The following is a 19,397-nucleotide window of genomic DNA, read 5'->3' on the forward strand; positions in this document are numbered from 1 at the left end:
GTCGACTGGGGTGTGGTGACCCAACTTTTCTGACCAAATGACAGCCTTTCAGCCAACATCTCCAAGGCCTCTGGGTTTTCCCAAGGGCCTCTGTGATACTTTGGTCCTTCCATCGACCTCCTTGGGAAGCTCTGTCCTGTCATCTTCCTTGTCTCCTGCCTCTTCTGGGGCCCTTCTGTGGCTTCCCCCTCCCCCCACCAGGGCCGCCCTCACCAGGATTCCCCATGCCCCTTGGCTGGGCGCCGGGATCCCACACTGGGTCCCATGAGCCCAGTGCCTTGTGCAAGTCCCGTGTGCTCCCTCTGGGGTCACTTGGCATCTCCCTTGCAGCGGACTGCGTCTTCCTGCACTGGGTCTCCTCTGAGCAGTCTGTGAGGCTGCACTGTGCCCATGTCACGGGCACAGAAGCGAGAGTCCAGAAGGTCCAGATGACCTGCTCCCGGTCTCAGCATGTGGAGCCTGGGCAGAGAGTGGTCCCTGAGCAGAGGAGGACTTGGGCCCAGGGAGCCTGAGGGAGGATGTGGCACAGGGAGCCCACAGGAGGAGAGTGAGCAATGTATGGGCCTGGTGCTCAGACCTGCTGGGAGACCACATCGCACTGGCTCTGTCCTCAGGGCTGGAGGTTGTCAGGGTATACACCCTCCCAGGCTGCAGGCTGGCAGGGACTGGCAGGAGAGGAGGCACCTGGTGCGGGACAGAGTTCTCAGGCAGAGAGGAGGGGGCAGGTGTTCCCCTAGCAGCTGGAGGAACTCAGGGTAGCCACCCTCCCAGGCTGCAGGCTGGCAGGGACTGGCAGGAGGAGGCGCACCTGGCGCAGGAGTGAGCCCTCTGCAGAGAGGAGGGGGCAGGTGCTCCCCCAGCAGCTGGAGGAACTCGAGGTAGCCACCCTCCCAGGCCGCAGGCTGGCAGGAGAGGAAGCACCTGGTGCAGGAGAGAGCCCTCAGGCAGAGAGGAGGGGGCAGGTGCTCCCCCAGCAGCAGGGACACTTGGGCAGGCTGAGGGGGCATCAGTGGACAGCAGTGCCTGCAGCTGGGGTCTCCACACAGACCCTCTCCTGAGGCTCAGCACAAGCTTGTCCGATGGCCTTTGTCCCCCAAATACAAAGTCTGGCCCAGGACGCCCCCCCTCAAGCCCCAACTCCTAATCCTTTATACTCAGCTCAAGTGACAAGAAATGGCCAATAGTTTAGGTGGTGTTGGGTGCATAGGGACATTTGTTTTTGTGGCCCATGCTGTACTGTTACTGGCATTTTAAAGATCTCAGGGCTTTGATTCGAAAACGGTAGGATGCCGGGGACCCCAGACAGCTTTCTGGAAACCTGCCTCTGGGCCTTGCAGCCCTCCCATCCCACCAGTTCTGCTCAGAATCCCTCCAGGCCACAGACCCACAGTCTTGGGTCCTCAGATGGCCCAGATAATGTGCCTTGTCTTGATCGCCAAAAGCGATCCTGGTGGAGCTGCAGGACACACTGCAGATTCCACCAAATCCCCCTCCCAGAAAGTGAGGGTACCACTGGACCAGCTGTCCAAAAACTGACAGGTCAGGGTTCCAAGAAGACACCAGAGGCACCGGAGTAACTGAGGAGCATCTGAAGGCCAGGTAGGGACAGTGAGAATCTCCAGTTTTGCCTAGGGGCAGCTCCCGTCCCCCTAAACCCTCGGTGAGATGGCTTTCCTGGGGGATTGTGGGGGACCACGCCTGGAAGACCCACGGCTCCACTGTTAGAGGTCACCGACTTGATCAGTGCACGGTTGGGGAAACCTGGCCACACCCTGAAGAATTTCTAGAAACAGTAGCCATCTCAGTGGTAGCTGACCTGGGAGGTCAACCTTCCAGCTGCCTGAGGTGGGATCGAGCCACAGACGAGCACACTAGCCAGAAATGGAAGAAGGAGAACAAGTTCTTCATTTCATAGTTTCTAAGTCACCGGTTTGTTCCTATGGTCAGTATACTTTGCATCCTGGGAAATCTCTGCCTGTCTCAGGTCATGAAAATATTCTCCTCATGTTCTCTGTTGGAGAAGTTCTTGAAAAATCTCTGGTTTATAGGTAAAAGTCATCCGGAAGGGACTTTGGTTGGCACAGCCATGCTGGGAAAAGGATGGATTTTCCCCAAAATACTAAACATAGAACTCCTGTATGATCCCACTATCAGGTAGACCTTTTCAGGAAATGAAGTCAGTTTCTCGAAGTAAGATCTGCACTCTCCCACCCAATCTCCCTGAGGAGGGGCGGCCACGCTTAGCAACCCTCCCCTTGAGGCAGGTGCCTCCCTGGACAAGGAGCTACCCCAGGGCTGGGAGGTCTCCACAGCAGCACACCCAATATCCTGGATACTAGGAGACAGAGTACAGCACCAGGCCAGTGAGGGTCAGGACACACTAACCCAAATATGGCACCTTGGCAAATTAAAGATAGAAGCTAAAAGAACTTTTGCATAGAGCAGAAGCAAGAAGGTCTCTCTGACACCCAGCCATCAGCCCTTCTTCCCTTAAGCAGGTCAGAATACTCCCATGTGGAACTTTCTCTCCCTGGACCACAGGGATGACGTGCTTATCACCAGAGTCAAGGAATTTAGGACCACGGGGTCTATAGGAACACACCTGGATAAACGAACCCTTATCTTCCTAGTTAACTTCTTTACCGTTTATGAGCCCTAGTCCAAACCCCTGTGTCTGTCAATTCTTCACACACTTACTGCTTCTTTGTCTAAAAGGGAGAAGAGCTGTCTGCTCCAGTCACCTCTGCTGGTCATCATGGTCTTGTGAGGTTCCCACCAAAACAATCAATACATTTTGATTGCTTTTCTCCTGTCCATCTGTCTTTGTCAATTTCCAGACTCAGCCAGGGACCTTAAGAGGGTAGAGGAAAACTTTTTCCTCTCTTGCAACACTGTGGGGCGGGGGGTGCGGAGTCAGAAAAACCCATCCCATCTTCCTGGCTTTGGTGAAAACGGACCTCTACTGGGAAGCAGCACAGGACAGTGCATGGCTGGAGGAGCCAGAGAGAGGCACGTGGAACACGTAGGAGCTACCGGGCCCCCAGCCAGGGGACTTGGCCCCAGTGACAAGTCCAGGGTGTGATTATGACTATTATAATGGAAGCATCCCGAACATCAGACCTTCCCCACGCCAGGCTTCATGATTGCTGCTCGTTGTAGTTGCTACTGTTGGTTTAGTGACTTTTCGGAACTAAGTCAAGTTTGTATTCTTTGCTGTGTGTATGGCTATTGAATCCCTGTGCTATTAACTTAGTGGTCAGCCAGTGGCTGGGCAGAGAAGTCACCCCTGTTTCCGAGCTATGGGCTACAGATTGGAGGTCCCCACAACCTTGTCGGGTTTGAATAATTTGCTCCAGTGGCTCATGGAACTCAGAGAAACATGTTACTTACTAGATGACCAATTCATTGAAAGGACAGAACTCAGGGCCAGGCAGCTGGAAGCGAGGAGCAGGGCAAGGTGTATAGAAGCAGCTCAGAGCTTCCCTGCTCTCTGAAAGAGGCCTTTGCCCACCTCCACTCTGACCTTCGTCTATACTTCCTAACTGATGACATCCTTCCTTCGGGCTCATCTGTTAACTCAAGTGAAAGACCCGGTGGGCACCAAAACGACTCCTCAAGTACTAACCACTGCTGCCGTCCTGGTGATTCTTGGGCAAAGCCATGAATCTCAGCTACTTCATGATGGGGGGCAGCCCAGCAGCTGTGGGTCCCTCAGGTCCTCTGGGGACAGCACCTTAATGGGCTTATGATCTAGCAGGTACCTGTTCGGGTGGCTCTCGTCGTGCCACACAGCCTCGATCCCATTGGCCAGGTTGACCCCCATTGTCTGGTGACAGGCCAAGGTCAGTTGGTGAACCTCTACCACCACCCCCCAGAAAAGGCCCCCTTGTAGTCAAACTCGCCCTTGTCCCTGGGGATGTGTGCCTGGGACTGTGGCCAATGCTCGTAGCTGAAGTCCTTGTGGGCCGCCTGGTAGAAACCGGGGTGCAGGGTGCCGAAGAGGGGGGACAGGGTCTCCATACTCACGTGGTCGCGGAACTTCATGTCCACCTCTGTGCACACCAGGAGTCCACCTCACGGAGGAATTGTGGAGTTAATCTTAGAAAATAGATTGTAAGCCCTAAGGAGTGATTGTGGAAGCAGCTGAAACATCAGCAGCGTTCCCGTTCTCAGGCTACTGACCACAATGGCCTGGTAGGAGCAGGATCCCATGATCCCCAGGGGCAGGGCCTAGGTTAGGAGCCAGGAAAGAATGTAACCCTCCGTGCTCCCTTCCTGCACCTGGCGTTTGCTAGCACAAACATCCCGCTCTTCCCCGATCCCATGACGGCCTCCCTGCGTGCCTGCGCGTACGGGAGAGTGCAGGCCTGCTTCACAGCTTCGGGATACTTGCCATCCCTTTGTCCTCCTTTCCCACGCTTTGAGGCGTCTGCCCTTGCTTTTCTGATAAAAAGGGACATAAAAGCGATGTGCAGAACCCAGCTGCTGCTGCCCTACTTGCAGAGGCAGCCCTGCATGGCCGCTCAGATTGGTGTCTGAGAACTTTATGTCAGCGCGCGATGACGGGAAGAGCTGCTTACAGAAGCGGCGGATCATCACGTGCTCTGCGTGGACGCGTCCTCCCAGCGCGGGATGCGGGGAACCTCGAGGACCACCACCCTCTGGCCTTCCCGGGGGGGAACATGGGGCCCGGCGGGCAACTGATTGGTGAAGACGTAGTAGGTGACCCTGTGTCCCACCATGAAGAGCTTCTCAACTGTCTGCAGGAACATCTCCAGGAAGACCATGTATCCACAGGGACAGCGGACAGGGCTGGAGGAGGGTCACTGCCAGAGGCTGGCGGCAGGACCCCAAAACGTGGGCCATGAACGTATGCACTTTCTTCAAGGAGGGCAGGCCCTGGGCTGCTTTAAGCAACAGCCACCCTCCTGGCCTGGCCTGAGCGTGTCTGCTGGTGGGGCCTCCCTACCTTTGGCTCCCAGAGATGGGAGCCATCAGGACCCCATCTTACAAAGGGGAACCTGAGGCTTAGAGGCTAGAAACCCATGCAGCTGATTCTACCCAGTCTGTAGGGCACAGAAACAAGGGCTGTGCCCAAAGGTGCTCAACTCATGGCAGGTGGGGACAGAACCTGCAGGGGGTCAGCCAGGGGAGGGGACGTGCAGGGTTTGCCCGGGAGCTCAGCACAGGGGGAGTGTTCTTGGCTCCAGCATGCTGACTGTTGGGCTTCATGGGTCACAGGGTCACCTGTGACCTCAAGATTGCCAAAACAATCTTGAAAAAGAAAATCAAAGGTGAAAGGTCATCCTTCCAAAGTTCAAATATTAATACAAACCAACAGTAAATAAAACATTTTGATACTGTCATAAAGGTATGCATTCACCCTGAAACAAATAATACATTATACACTAATTGAATTTAAATTTAAAACATTTTTTTTAATTTTTTATTGTTATGTTAATCACCATATATTACATAATTTGTTTTGGTGTACTGTTCCATGATTCGTTGTTTGTTCATAACACCCAGTGCTCCATGCAGAACGTGCCCTCCTCAATACCCATCACCAGGCTAACCCATCCCCCCACCCTCCTCCCCTCCAGAAACCTCAGTTTGTTTTTCAGAGTCCATCATCTCTCCTGGTTCCTCTCCCCCTCTGACTTACTCCCCTTCATTCTTCCTCTCCTACTATCTTCTTCTTTTTCTTTTTTCTTAAAATATGTTGCGTTATTTGTTTCAGAAGTGCAGATCTGTGATTCAACAGTCTTACACAATTCAGTGCTCACCGTAGCACATATCTTCCCCAATGTCCATCACCCAGCCACCCCATCCCTCCCACCCCCGACCACTCCAGCAACCCTCAGTTTGTTCCTGAGATTACGAATTCCTCATATCAGTGAGGTCATATGATACATGTCTTTCTCTGATTGACTTATTTCACTCAGCATAACACCCTCCAGTTCCATCCACGTCGTTGCAAATGGCAAGATCTCATTCCTTTTGATGGCTGCATAATATTCCACTGTGTATATATACTACCTCTTCTTTATCCATTCATCTGTCGATGGACATCTTGGCTCTTTCCACAGTTCGGCTATTGTGGACATTGCTGCTATAAACATTGGGGTGCACGTACCCCTTCGGGTCCCTACATTTGTATCTTTGGGGTAAATACCCAGTAATGCACTTGCTGGATCGAATGGTAGCTCTAATTTCAACTGTTTGAGGAACCTCCATACTGTTTTCCAGAGGGGTTGCACCAGCTTGCATTCCCACCAACAGTGTAGGAGGGTTTCCCTTTCTCCACATCCCCACCAACATCTGTCATTCCCTGACTTGTTAATTTTAGCCATTCTGACGGGTGTGAGGTGGTATCTCATTGAGGTTTTGATTTGGATTTCCCTGATGCCGAGCGATGTTGAGCACTTTTTCATGTGCCTGTTGGCCATTTGGATGTCTTCTTTGGAGAAATGTCTGTTCATGTCTTCTGCCCATTTCTTGATTGGATTATTTGTTCTTTGGGTGTTGAGTTTGATAAGTTCTTTATAGATTTTGGATAGTAGCCCTTTATCTGTCATTTGCAAATATTTTCTTCCATTCTGTCGGTTGTCTTCTGGTTTTGTGGACTGTTTCCTTTGCTGTGCAAAAGCTTTTTATCTGGATGAAATCCCAATAGTTCATTTTTGCCCTGGCTTCCTGTGCCTTTGGTGATGTTTCTAGGAAGAAGTTGCTGCGGCTGAGGTCGAAGAGGTTGCTACCTGTGTTCTCCTTTAGGATTTGGATGGAATCCTGTCTCACGGTTAGGTCTTTCAACCATTTGGAATCTATTTTTGTGTGTGGTGTAAGGAAATGGTCCAGTTTCATTCTTCTGCATGTGGCTGTCCAATTTTCCCAACACCATTTGTTGAAGAGACTGTCTTTTTTCCACTGGACATTCTTTCCTGGTTTGTCAAAGATAAGTTGACCATAGAGTTGAGGGTCCATTTCTGGGCTCTCGATTCTGTTCCATTGATCTATGTGTCTGTTTTTGTGCCAGTACCATACTGTCTTGATGATGACAGCTTTGTAATAGAGCTGGAAGTCCGGAATTGTGATGCCGCCAGCTTTGCTTTTCTTTTTCAATATTCCTCTGGCTATTCGGGGTCTCTTCTGGTTCCATACAAATTTTAGGATTATTTGTTCCATTTCCTTGAAAAAAGTGGATGGTATTTTGATGGGGATTGCATTGAATGTGTAGATTGCTCTAGGTAGCATTGACATCTTCACAATGTTGATTCTCCCAATCCATGAGCATGGAACGTTTTTCCATTTCTTTGTGTCTTCTTCAATTTCTTTCCTGAGTATTTTATAGTTTTCTGAGTACAGATCCTTTGCCTCTTTGGTTAAATTTATTCCTAGGTATCTTATGGTTTTGGGTGCAATTGTGAATGGGATCGACTCCTTGATTTGTCTCTCTTCTGTCTTGTTGTTGGTGTATAGGAATGCCACTGATTTCTGTGCATTGATTTTATACCCTGCTACTTGACTGAATTCCTGTATGAGTTTTAGCAGTTTTGGGGTGGAGTCTTTTGGGTTTTCCACATAAAGTATCATATCATCTGCAAAGAGTGAGAGTTTGACTTCCTCTTTGCCGATTTGGATGCCTTTGATTTCTTTTTGTTGTCTGATTGCTGTGGCTAGGACTTCTAATACTATGTTGAACAGCAGTGGTGAGAGTGGACATCCCTGCCGCATTCCTGACCTTAGGGGAAAAACCTCTCAGCTTTTCCCCATTGAGAATGATATTCGCTGTAGGTTTTTCGTAGATGGCTTTTATGATATTGAGGTATGTACCCTCTATCCCTATACTCTGAAGAGTTTTGATCAAGAAAGGATGCTGTACTTTGTCAAATGCTTTTTCTGCATCTATTGAGAGGATCATATGATTCTTGTTCTTTCTTTTGTTAATGTATTGTATCACGTTGATTGATTTGCGGATGTTGAACCAGCCTTGCAGCCCAGGGATAAATCCCACTTGGTCGTGGTGAATAATCCTTTTAATGTACTGTTGGATCCTATTGGCTAGTATTTTGGTGAGAATTTTTGCATCCATGTTCATCAAGGATATTGGTAATTCTCCTTTTTGATTGGATCTTTGTCTGGTTTTGGGATCAAGGTAATGGTGGCCTCATAAAATGAATTTGGAAGTTTTCCTTCCATTTCTATTTTTTGGAACAGTTTCAGGAGAATAGGTATTAATTCTTCTTTAAATGTCTGATAGAATTCCCCTGGGAAGCCATCTGGCCCTGGGCTTTTGTTTCTTGGGAGATTTCTGATGACTGCTTCAATTTCCTTAGTGGTTATAGGTCTGTTCAGGTTTTCTATTTCTTCCTGGTTCAGTTTTGGTAGTTGATACATCTCTAGGAATGCACCCATTTCTTCCAGGTTATCTAATTTGCTGGCATAGAGTTGCTCATCATATGTTCTTAGAATTGTTTGTATTTCTTTGGTGTTGGTTGTGATCTCTCCTCTTTCATTCATGATTTTGTTGATTTGGGTCATTTCTCTTTTCTTTTTGATCAGTCTGGCCAGGGGTTTATCAATCTTGTTAATTCTTTCAAAGAACCAGCTCCTAGTTTCGTTGATCTGTTCTAATGTTCTTTTGGTTTCTATTTCATTGATTTCTGCTCTGATCTTTATGATTTCTCTTCTCCTGCTGGGTTTAGGCTTTATTTGCTGTTCTTTCTCCAGCTCCTTTAGGTGTAGGGTTAGGTTGTGTATTTGAGACCTTTCTTGTTTCTTGAGAAAGGCTTGTATTGCTATATACTTTCCTCTCAGGACTGCCTTTGCTGTATCCCAAAGATTTTGGACAGTTGTGTTTTCATTTTCGTTGGTTTCCATGAATTTTTTTAATTCTTCTTTAATTTCCTGGTTGACCCATTCATTCTTTAGTAGGATGCTCTTTAGCCTCCATCTATTTGAGTTCTTTCCGACTTTCCTCTTGTGGTTGAGTTCTAGTTTCAAAGCATTGTGGTCTGAAAATATGCAGGGAATGATCCCAATCTTTTGGTACCAGTTGAGACCTGATTTGTGACCTAGGATGTGATCAATTCTGGAGAATGTTCCATGGGCACTAGAGAAGAATGTGTATTCCGTTGCTTTGGGATGGAATGTTCTGAATATGTCTGTGAAGTCCATTTGGTCCAGTGTGTCATTTAAAGTCTTTATATCCTTGATGATCTTTTGCTTAGATGATCTGTCCATTTCAGTCAGGGGGGTGTTAAAGTCCCCCACTATTATTGTATTGTTGTCAATGTGTTTCTTTGCTTTTGTTATTAATTGCCTTATATAATTGGCTGCTCCCATCTTTGGGGCATAGATATTTACAATTGTTAGATCTTCTTGTTGGATAGACCCTTTAAGTAGGATATAGTGTCCTTCCTCATCTCTTATTACAGTCTTTGTTTTAAAATCTAGTTTGTCTGATATAAGGATTGCCACCCCTGCTTTCTTTTGGTGTCCATTAGCATGGTAAATGGTTTTCCACCCCCTCACTTTCAATCGGGGGGTGTCTTTGGGTCTAAAATGAGTCTCTTGCAGACAGCATATGGATGGGTCTTGTTTTTTAATCCAATCTGATAGCCTGTGTCTTTTGATTGGGGCATTGAGCCCATTTACATTCAGGGTAACTATTGAAAGGTATGAATTTAGTGCCATTGTATTGCCTGTAAGGTGACTGTTACTGTATGTTGTCTGTGTTCCTTTCTGATCTTTGCTGCTTTTAGGCTCTCTCTTTGCTTAGAGGACCCCTTTCAATATTTCTTGGAGGGCTGGTTTCCTGTTTGCAAATTCCTTTAGTTTTTGTTTGTTCTGGAAGCTTTTTATCTCTCCTTCTATTTTCAATGACAGCCTAGCTGGATATAGTATTCTTGGCTGCATATTTTTCTCCTTTAGTGCTCTGAAGATATCTTGCCAGTCCTTTCTGGCCTGCCAGGTCTCTGTGGATAGGTCTGTTGCCAATCTAATATTTTTACCATTGTAGGTTACATATCTCTTCTCCCGAGCTGCTTTCAGGATTTTCTCTTTGTCTCTGAGACTCGTAAGTTTGACTATTAGATGTCGGGGTGTTGACCTATTATTATTGATTTTGAGAGGGGTTCTCTGTGCCTCCTGGATTTTGATGCCTGTTTCCTTCCTCACATTAGGGAAGTTCTCTGCTATTATTTGCTCCAATATACCTTCTGCCCCTCTCTCTCTTTGTTCTTCTTCTGGGATCCCAATTATTCTAATGTTGTTTCGTCTTATCGAATCACTTATCTCTCGAATTCTGTCCTCATGATCCTGTAGTTTTTCTCCCTCTTTTTCTCAGCCTCTTTACTTTCCATCATTTGGTCTTCTATATCACTGATTCTCTCTTCTGCCTCATTTATCCTAGCAGTTAGTGCCCCCATTTTTGATTGCACCTCATCAATAGCCTTTTTGATTTCAACTTGGTTAGATTTTAGTTCTTTTATTTCTCCAGAAAGGGTTTCTCTAATAACTTCCACGCTTTTTTCAAGCCCAGCTAGTATATTTAAAGTCATGATTCTGAACTCTAGGTCTGACATCGTACTAATGTCCGTATTGAGTAGGTCCCTGGCTGACGGTACTACCTCTTGTTGTTTTTGCTGAGGTGATTTTTTTCGTCTTGTCATTTTGTCCAGAGGAGAATAGATGAATGAGAGAACAAAATGCTAACAGGTTTACAACATCCCCAGCAAATATAGTGTATACAAATCCGAAAAGACCTGAAACCAGGGGAAAAGAAAGGGAAAGAAAGAAAAAAGAAAGAGAAAAAAAAAGAAAAAAAAGGTAAAAACAAAAACAGAACAATACAAAAAAAGCCGAATGTGATCAAATATGATCAGGCTAGTGCATAGATCAGTGCCACACACTAGATTTTGGGCGTATTTTGGTCTGTTAGAAAAAAGTGCCTCCTAAAATTTTAAACGAAGAAAGACATATATGTACAAAATAAGGGTTGATACAATGAAGGGATAGAAGATGACTGTAAAGATGAAAATTATAATAGATTTTATAAAAGGACTTGATAAGATAAGAAGTTGTTTGAAAAAAGAAAGAAGATTTAAAAAAAAAAAAGAAAGAAAAAAGGGAGAGAATGTGATCAGGCAGGAGACTAGAACAGAGCCATACACTAGTGATTTAGGGTATATTTTTATCTGTTAGAAGAAACTGTATCTCAAAATTTTAAAGAGAGAACAACTTATATATATATATATATGCCAAAAATAAGGCTAACTCCTATGAAGGGATAAAATATGACTCTAAAAATGAAAAATAAAAAATATTTTGTTTTTTTTTTTAAAAGAGATTGATAAGATGTTGGTTGAAAAAGGGAAAAAGATAAAGAAAAAAGAAACAGTTAACAAAAATTAACTTTGATGAACTAATGAATCATGGTAAAAAAAAAAAAAGCCATGAAATCTATGTGCAGTATTCCCCTAGCGCTGGAGTTCTCCCGTTCTCCTTGATCGGTAAACTTCGTCTTGGCTTGCTGGCTGTTTGTGCTGGTCTTCTGGGGGAGGGGCCTGTTACTGTGGTTTCCAAATGTCTTTGCTGGAGGCTGAATTGCCCCGCCCTTGTCGGTCTGGGCTAAGCAAGCTGCTCGGGTTTGATCTCAAGAGCTTTTGTTCCCTGCAAGCTCTCCGTACAACCTTGGAGGACCAGGGCAAAAATGGTGGCCTCCCAATCTCCGCTCGGAGGAGCTGAGAACTTGGGGCCCTGCTCCTCAGTGCGCCCCCAGAGAAAAGCAGTCACTCCCTTGTCCCTGGTCTCTGGCAGCACTCCGTGCTCACCCGGCCTGTGACCGAGCGTTTGTATCTGTGGCACCCGACCCCGTGTGGAGTCCCCAAACCCAGCAGATCCCTGCGGTGCGTTCCCGCGCCCCTCTTCCCTGGGAAGGAAGGGGAGTCTCCCCGGATCTGCCGCCTGTTGGGTCCCTGCTGCAGGAGCAGTGGCCTGACTGGGTCGCGGATCACAGTTTATGGCAACCGCAAGCTGAGAGCCCGCGCCTCAGCTCCGTCTCTGCAGCTGGCTTCCCCGCTCCGATACCTGGGAGCTCTGGCGCACTCAGGCCCCCCCGGTCTTTCTGTGACCCCAAGGGTCCTGAGACCCCACTGTCCCGCGAGGGTTCCACCCCCGCTTAGCCACTGGAGCGACGTCCCTCAGCGGAGTCGACTTCTAACAGTTCCGATTTTGTGCTCCGCGGCTCTATCACTTGCCAGAAGCGGCCGGCAGAGGCCCCTCCCCCGCCGCCTATCCTCCCGAATATCGCCTCGGATTCACTTCTCCGCACGTCCTACCTTCCAGAAAGTGGTCGCTTCTCTGTTCAGAGAGTTGTTGCTACTCTCCTCTTTGATCTCCTGTTGAGTTCGTAGGTGTTCAGAATGGTTTGATCCCTATTCAGCTGAATTCCTGAGACCAGACGAAATCTAGGTCTCCTACTCCTCCGCCATCTTGCTCCGCCCCCCTAAATTTAAACCATTTTTAAAAATAAAGAAATAAAACAATTTTTTTAAAAAACATATGCATACAGATCAGTGGGATTTAACTGAGAGCCCAGAAATAAACCCCTTCATCTATGGTCCACTGAATTTTGACAAGGGTGGACAACATTACACTGGGGGAGAGAAGGGTCTTTTCAACAAAGGGTGCTAGACAATTGGCTATCCATGTACAGAGGAATGAAACTGGACCCTTACCTCACACCACATATAAACATTAACTCAAAATACATTAAAGGCTTAAATGTAAGAGGTAACACTATAAACTCTAGAAGAAATAAATGGGGATAAATCTTCATAAACTTGGATCTAGCAATGCTGTTAGATCTGACACCAAAGCGTAAGAAAGGAAAGGAAAACATAGATAAAATAATATCCTCAAAATTAAAAATCTGTTCTGGGTGCCTGGGTGGCTCAGTTGGTTAAGCGTCCGACTCTTAATTTTGGCTCAGATCATGATCTCAGCGTCATGAGATCGAGCCCACGTCAGGCTCCACACTGAGTGTGGGGCCTGCTTAAGGTTCTCTCTCCTTCTCCCTCTGCGCCTGACCACTCGCACACTCACTCACTCTTAAAAAAGAAATGTAAAAAAAAAAATTAAAAATCTTTGTACATCGTAAGATACTATATGGAAAGTGAACAGACAGCCCGCCGAATGGAAGAAAATATTTGTACATTATGTATCTAATAAGAGTCTGTTGCCCAGAACATGTAAAGAGCGTTTACAAGTCCTCAGCAAAAAGACGACCCATTTCTTAAAATAGACAAAAGACTTGGATAGACCTTTCTCCAAAGAAATCATACAAATGGTGAAGAGCACATGAGTAGATGTTAAACATCCTTAGTCTTTATGGAAATGAAGATTTAAACCAGTTAGATGTCCTTTTACACACAAGAGAATCTCTATAATCAAGGAAACTAAAATAACAAATTTTGGAAAGGATGTTGAGAAACGGAAACCCTTACACCTTGCTTGTGACAAATGGTGCAGTCTACGTATAAAATATTTTGGCATTTAGGCAAATAGATCAAAGTAGAACGACCGTATGGTTCAACAATTATACTCCCAGATACATACCCCAAAATCGAAAGGAGAAGTACCCTTATTCAGCGCAGCATTTGTCACCGCAGCCAAAAGGGGGAAGCAACCCAAGTGTCCACTGACAGACCAATGGATAAACGAAACGCGGTGTACACAGCACGGAGCACGATTCAGCCTTAAAAACGAAGGGGGCTCCGACACAGGCGACACCACGCATGAAGCGGGAAGTCATCACGCTGAGCGACATCAGCCAGTCACAGAAGGACAGACGCCCTGTGGTCCCACTTACCGGAAGTGTCCCGAGACACACAGTACAACGTGGCTGCCGGGGCCGAGGGGAAGGGGACGGGGAGCTGGCGTCTCCCGCAGACAGAGCCGCCCTCGGGGAGAAGGAAGACGTTCTGGAGAACGACGTGCCCCCGCGGGACCCCAGCTACGGCCGGGAACTGCGCACCGGACACGTTCTGAGGGTTCGGTGGCGGGTCCGCGGGACGGCGCCCCGTCGGGGGTAACACGCCCTGAGGCACCCCGCGGGCGGCGAGGACACGCGGCTGGGGTCTGAGTGCGGAGAGGGAGGGGCTGCGCTGCGCGGGCGGGTTTCCCGCAGAGTCGGCTCCTCTTCAAACCGCCACGTCCGCGCGGCCCCGAGAAGCCGAGCCGCCGACGTTCGTGCCGCAGGCGGAGCCCCGCCCCGACCCCGACGGTGCGGCCGCGGGGAGGACCCGCAGGGCCGAGGCCCGGGGAGCGCGAGCGCCGCGGCGGGGGGCCGCTGCCGGACCGCAGCCCGGCTGAGGGGCCCCGGAACCGCATCCGAGGGGCGCGTGAACACAGACCCCGGGGCCCCCGAGCGGATCCGAGCCCAGGAAGGGGAGACCGACAGCCCCGCGCACAGCACCGCGCGGGACCCCGCGTCACCGCGCACAGAGCCCCGGCGTCTACACAGCGCGCCCCTCCTCCGCGGGGTCCTGCGAGCTCGCACCCCCTCCGCAGTCCCCGCTCAGGCGGCTTCTCCTCACCTCCTCCTCCCTCGGCGAGTCCTGAGGAGGCCGGCTCCCGTCAGCGTGGACGCGGACCCACGTCCTCCACAGCGGGTCCTGAGGAGGCCGGCTCCCGTCAGCGTGGACGCGGCCCCACGTCCTCCACAGCGGGTCCTGAGGGAGCCCGGCACCCGTCAGCGTGGACGCGGCCCCACGTCCTCCACAGCGGGTCCTGAGGAGGCCGGCTCCCGTCAGCGTGGACGCGGCCCCGCGTCCTCCCGAAGTCTCCACAGCGGGTCCTGAGGAGGCCGGCTCCCCTCAGCGTGGACGCGGCCCCACGTCCTCCCGAAGTCTCCACAGCGGGTCCAGAGGAGGCCTAGTTCCTGTCAGTGTGGACACGACCCCACGTCCTCCCGAAGTCCCCACAGAGGGTCCTGAGGAGGCCGGCTCCCGTCAGCGTGGACGCTGACCCACATCCTCCACAGCGGGTCCTGAGGAGGCCGGCTCCCGTCAGCGTGGACGCGGCCCCACGTCCTCCCGAAGTCTCCACAGCGGGTCCTGAGGAGGCCTGCTCCCGTCAGTGTGGACGCGGCCCCACGTCCTCCCGAAGTCTCCACAGCGGGTCCTGAGGAGGCCCGGCTCCCGTCAGCGTGGACGCGGCCCCACGTCCTCCCGAAGTCCCCACAGCGGGTCCTGAGGGGCCCGGCTCCTGACCGTGGCTGAGGCCCCAAGTCCTCCCGAAGCCTGGGCGTCAGCACAGTGGGTCGGTCCTGAGGCCTTGGAACACCTGTTCTCGCCCCGGAGGAGGAGGGCTGAGCGCGCATGCCCCGCACGGGTCGCGGGGCGGGACTCGGGCGCCCCCTGCGGGAGGTGGGGACAGTGCAGGATGCGGTGCACTCAGTTCCGTGGAGGCACCTGACCCTTCTGGGGTCCAGCTGAATCCATTACATTTGGGAAATTCGAACTGAGATGGAGTCCAATTATCCCCTGACTTCTCCAGAAATAGAAACTATTAATTAGAAACCGTACGGAATTAAGTGAAATGCAGACACAGGGTTTACAACTTACACCAAAATTCATCCAAAATTGTAGATAAATTTAAAATGTAAAACTATCAAAATAAAGGGGGCGCCTGGGTGGCTCAGTCGGTGAAGCGGCTGCCTGCGGCTCAGGTCGTGATCCCAGGGTCCTGGGATCGAGCCCCGCGTCGGGCTCCTTGCTCAGCAGGGAGCCTGCTTCTCCCCTGCCTGCTGTTCCCCCTGCTTGTGCTTGCTCGCTCTCTCTCTCTCTGTCAAATAAATAAATAAAGTCTCTCAAGAAACAAAAAGTAAAAAAAGAAAATCCACATGGTCTTGGGTTCAGTGATGAGCTTTAACACACAACACCAAAAGCCAATCCACAAAAGAAAAAAATTGATAACATGAACTTCCTAAAATTAAAACTTTTGTGGGGTGCCTGGGTGGCTCAGTCGCTAAGCGTCTGCCTTCGGGTCAGGTCATGATCTCAGGGTCCTGGGATCGAGCCCTACATCGGGCTCCCTGTTCAGCGGGAAGCCTGCTTCTCCCTCTCCCACTCCCCCTGCTTGTGTTCCCTCTCTCGCTGTGTCTCTCTCTGTCAAATAAATAAATAAAATCTTAAAAAAAAAAAAAAAAACTTTTGCTCTGTGAAAGACCTTGCTCAGAAAACTAAAAGACAAGCCACAAACTGGGAGGAAATATTTGCAAAGCGCAAATCTGGTAAAAGATTTGTATTCAAAAAATACAAAAGACTATCAGAACTCAATGATAAGAAAACAAACATCCTAATTGATAATGGGTAAGGATCTGAACAGATGCCTGGGCAAAGAAGATATTCAGATACAAAATAAGCATACAAAATTATGTTTGACATCATCATTAGGAAAGTACAAATTTAAACAACAGTGAGACAGCACTGCACACCTATCACAAATACTAAACTCCAAAAACAAGAACACCAATTGCTGCAAGGTGAGGAATGGCAGCAACTGTCCCTTCAGAAGACATTTTGGCCATTTTTTCCAAACCTAAATAAGTCTCATGTTAAGATCCAACAATTGCACTTCTAGTATTTAGACAACTGCTTTGAAAACCTATTTCCGAACAAAAACTCACATGCAGTTATGCAAGGTAGCTCTATTCGTAATGGTTACAAACTTAAAGAAACCAGGATGTCCTTCCATAAATGAATCCATAAGCAAACTAAGTGCATCCATGTGAAGGAAGCAGAATATGCCATGCAAAATATACCTCTTTGGCACAAGGGATATTTGGGCTGATTAATTTTAAGAAATGGCAGACATGGGAGAATCTCTGAAAACTGGGTAAAAGTTGCCATTTGGTGAGTGAAATGTACGCTTATAAAGGAACGCCCCATTTGTAAGCCTGTCTCCCTCTGTATCAGGAACAGAATTACTAAATCTCAAGAAACTCTTACCAAAAGAGAAGGCACAGACTTAAAGCTGTGTAACAACCATACCCTCGTTTCCTGTGCTCACCTGAGAACATCCCTTAACTGGCCTTCCCACCACCCAAACTCTTTTGGTCTTTAGCTGAAGATAACATTTAGGGTGAGAGCTGGGCCACTTCAAGGATATCTCCCATGAATACAGGACATATGCATGATATTAAATTTTGACTTGTTTTTCTCCTGTTAATCTTTTCAGCAATAAAAAGAAATGAACCATCACCCCATACAATCACACGGATGAACTTGACATGTATTTTTCTAAGTGAAAGAATCCAGTCGGAAAAGGCTGCACACTGAGTGACCCGATTTGTAGGAGATTCTGGAAAAGGCAAAACTAGAGATGATATAAGGATCTGGGAGTGAATTCCATGATATTTTCATGATTTATACCTGCCACTATGCATTTGTCAAAACCCAAACCTTTTGGGGCACCTGGCTGGCTCAGTCGGTGGAGCGTGCAACTCTTGATCTTGGGGTTGTGAATTCGGGCCTCATGTTGGGTGTGGAGATTACTTAAAAATAAAATCTTTAAAAAACACAAACATTTCTACATCCCAAAGAGTACATAATAATCTACTGAAAGTAAGTTGTTTAAGTTGTGGGAGTGTCACAGGATGGTGTGGGGGCCAAGGGCAGGCTGCCCCAAATCTGCCACTTTGACATATAGATCATTTTAATTAAAAGTTACTTAAGAGACAGCCTATGTAATGAGGACACTTAGACCCTCCTCTGTCCCCCTGGAAAGGAAATCAATCTCCCGTGTGAAGATGTCCCTGTACCGGGAGGTAAAGAGATTTCGACATCACCAGAAATGGGAGATTTGGAGCCCATAAGGCTGTATAAACAACCCTTGTTACTTTTTACTAATTTACGACCCCAGCCCAAATTTTGTTTAGAATTCCTTACTAATTGAAGCTCCCAAGGTTAAGTTTTCTTTGTCCTGTGATTTCATCACAGGTGTAGTTTCTCTTTGTCCAAAAAGTATAAAACCTGGCTTCCTTGGTCATTTCTTTAGACCTCAGGTTCATTATTGTGTCTCCATGTGCACATCATTGCACTTTAGGTTTTTTTCTCCTATTTATCTATCTCATGTCAATTTCTTTCTTCATCCCGTGGTAAGAACCTTGGACCAAGGAAAATTTCTTCCTCCCCTTCAGTGGAATACAGAACGTGACACATGATCTAACTGTATTAGAAACATATGGGGGAAAAAACCCCCATATGTTTCACTGTAGGTGGTATGACAAAAGGTGCTGACCTAAGTAACTTTGGAAATGAATGGAATCTGTAGATTAAAGAAAAAATGTACTGTACGTACACAGCGGACTCTATTTGATAAAGTTCTCTGCCATCAGAGTGGTAGCTAACAGTTCTGAAAACACCACATCTGTAATCTGGAATGGAGCAATGAATTAAATAAAGGGCCGGTGGTGAGAGCCAGGTTTGCCACTGTTAGAGTAGGAAGTTACAGATGAGCAAAGGGAGAAGATCACAATCTCCATGTGGTGGCGGACCAGGTTGGAGACATCAGTCTAAACTCATCCTTAGCTTAATATGGACGCAGACGGTTCCACATAGAAATCTTTATCATTAGGTATGTCGACATAGGTTGAAATACAGGCATATATTGCCTTGCATTGTCCGCTGAGCATGGACATTTAGCTCCCACGTGTAAGACTTTAATACCGTTCTCTACTAACCAGAGCTCCTTAAAGAACTTGCTGATGCTAGAACTTGGACAGTAAGTATAGGAGCCAGGATAATCTTGACGTATCAGAAAGTAAGGAAGTACCAAGAAAAGAGCCACAGAGATGGAATGATGTCAATGGAAAGCAGGAGCCGATGGAAAGTGCTCTCCATCACCAAAGGAGGAATGAGCCAGCGACCAAACACTGAGGTGCTGGAACATAACCTACCCTGGTGTCCACGCTGGTAAAAATAAATGAATCATTTTAAGATTTTATTTATTTATTTGAGAGGGAGAGAGAGTGCATAAGCAGAGGGGAGAGACAGAGGGAGAAGGAGAAGAAGACCCCCCACTGAGCAGGGAGCCCGACGTGGGGCTCGATCCCAGGACTCTGAGATCATGACCTCAGCTGAAGGTAAACACTTAACTGACTGAGCCACCCAGGTGCCCCCAAATAAACGATTTTTTAAAAAGAAACCACACGGCCAAAATGGAGTCACTTATGTCAAGAGACACAAGCCAGCAAACCAAGACTTACTACCTGACCTAACTGCAGTTCCACACACCCTCACCTCCACGTAAACTTTAACCGGTCAACCTGGAAAATGAACTGAATGGCCCCTTCTGTTCCCCTTAGGAGGGGGACATTGCCTAAAATAGTG

General features: G+C 48.1%; 1 pseudogene; it reads right to left on the reverse strand.

Annotated features, from left to right (window-relative positions):
• Positions 1-3,620: 3,620 nt before the first annotated feature.
• Positions 3,621-4,787, reverse strand: LOC148162930 (histo-blood group ABO system transferase 2 pseudogene; annotated as a pseudogene).
• Between the last annotated feature and the right edge of the window lie 14,610 nt (positions 4,788-19,397).

This window comes from Eumetopias jubatus, unplaced genomic scaffold, assembly GCF_037043125.1.
Source record: "Eumetopias jubatus isolate StellerSeaLion01/CBP00866 unplaced genomic scaffold, mEumJub1_p1.0 scaffold_12, whole genome shotgun sequence".
NCBI lineage: Eukaryota > Metazoa > Chordata > Mammalia > Carnivora > Otariidae > Eumetopias > Eumetopias jubatus.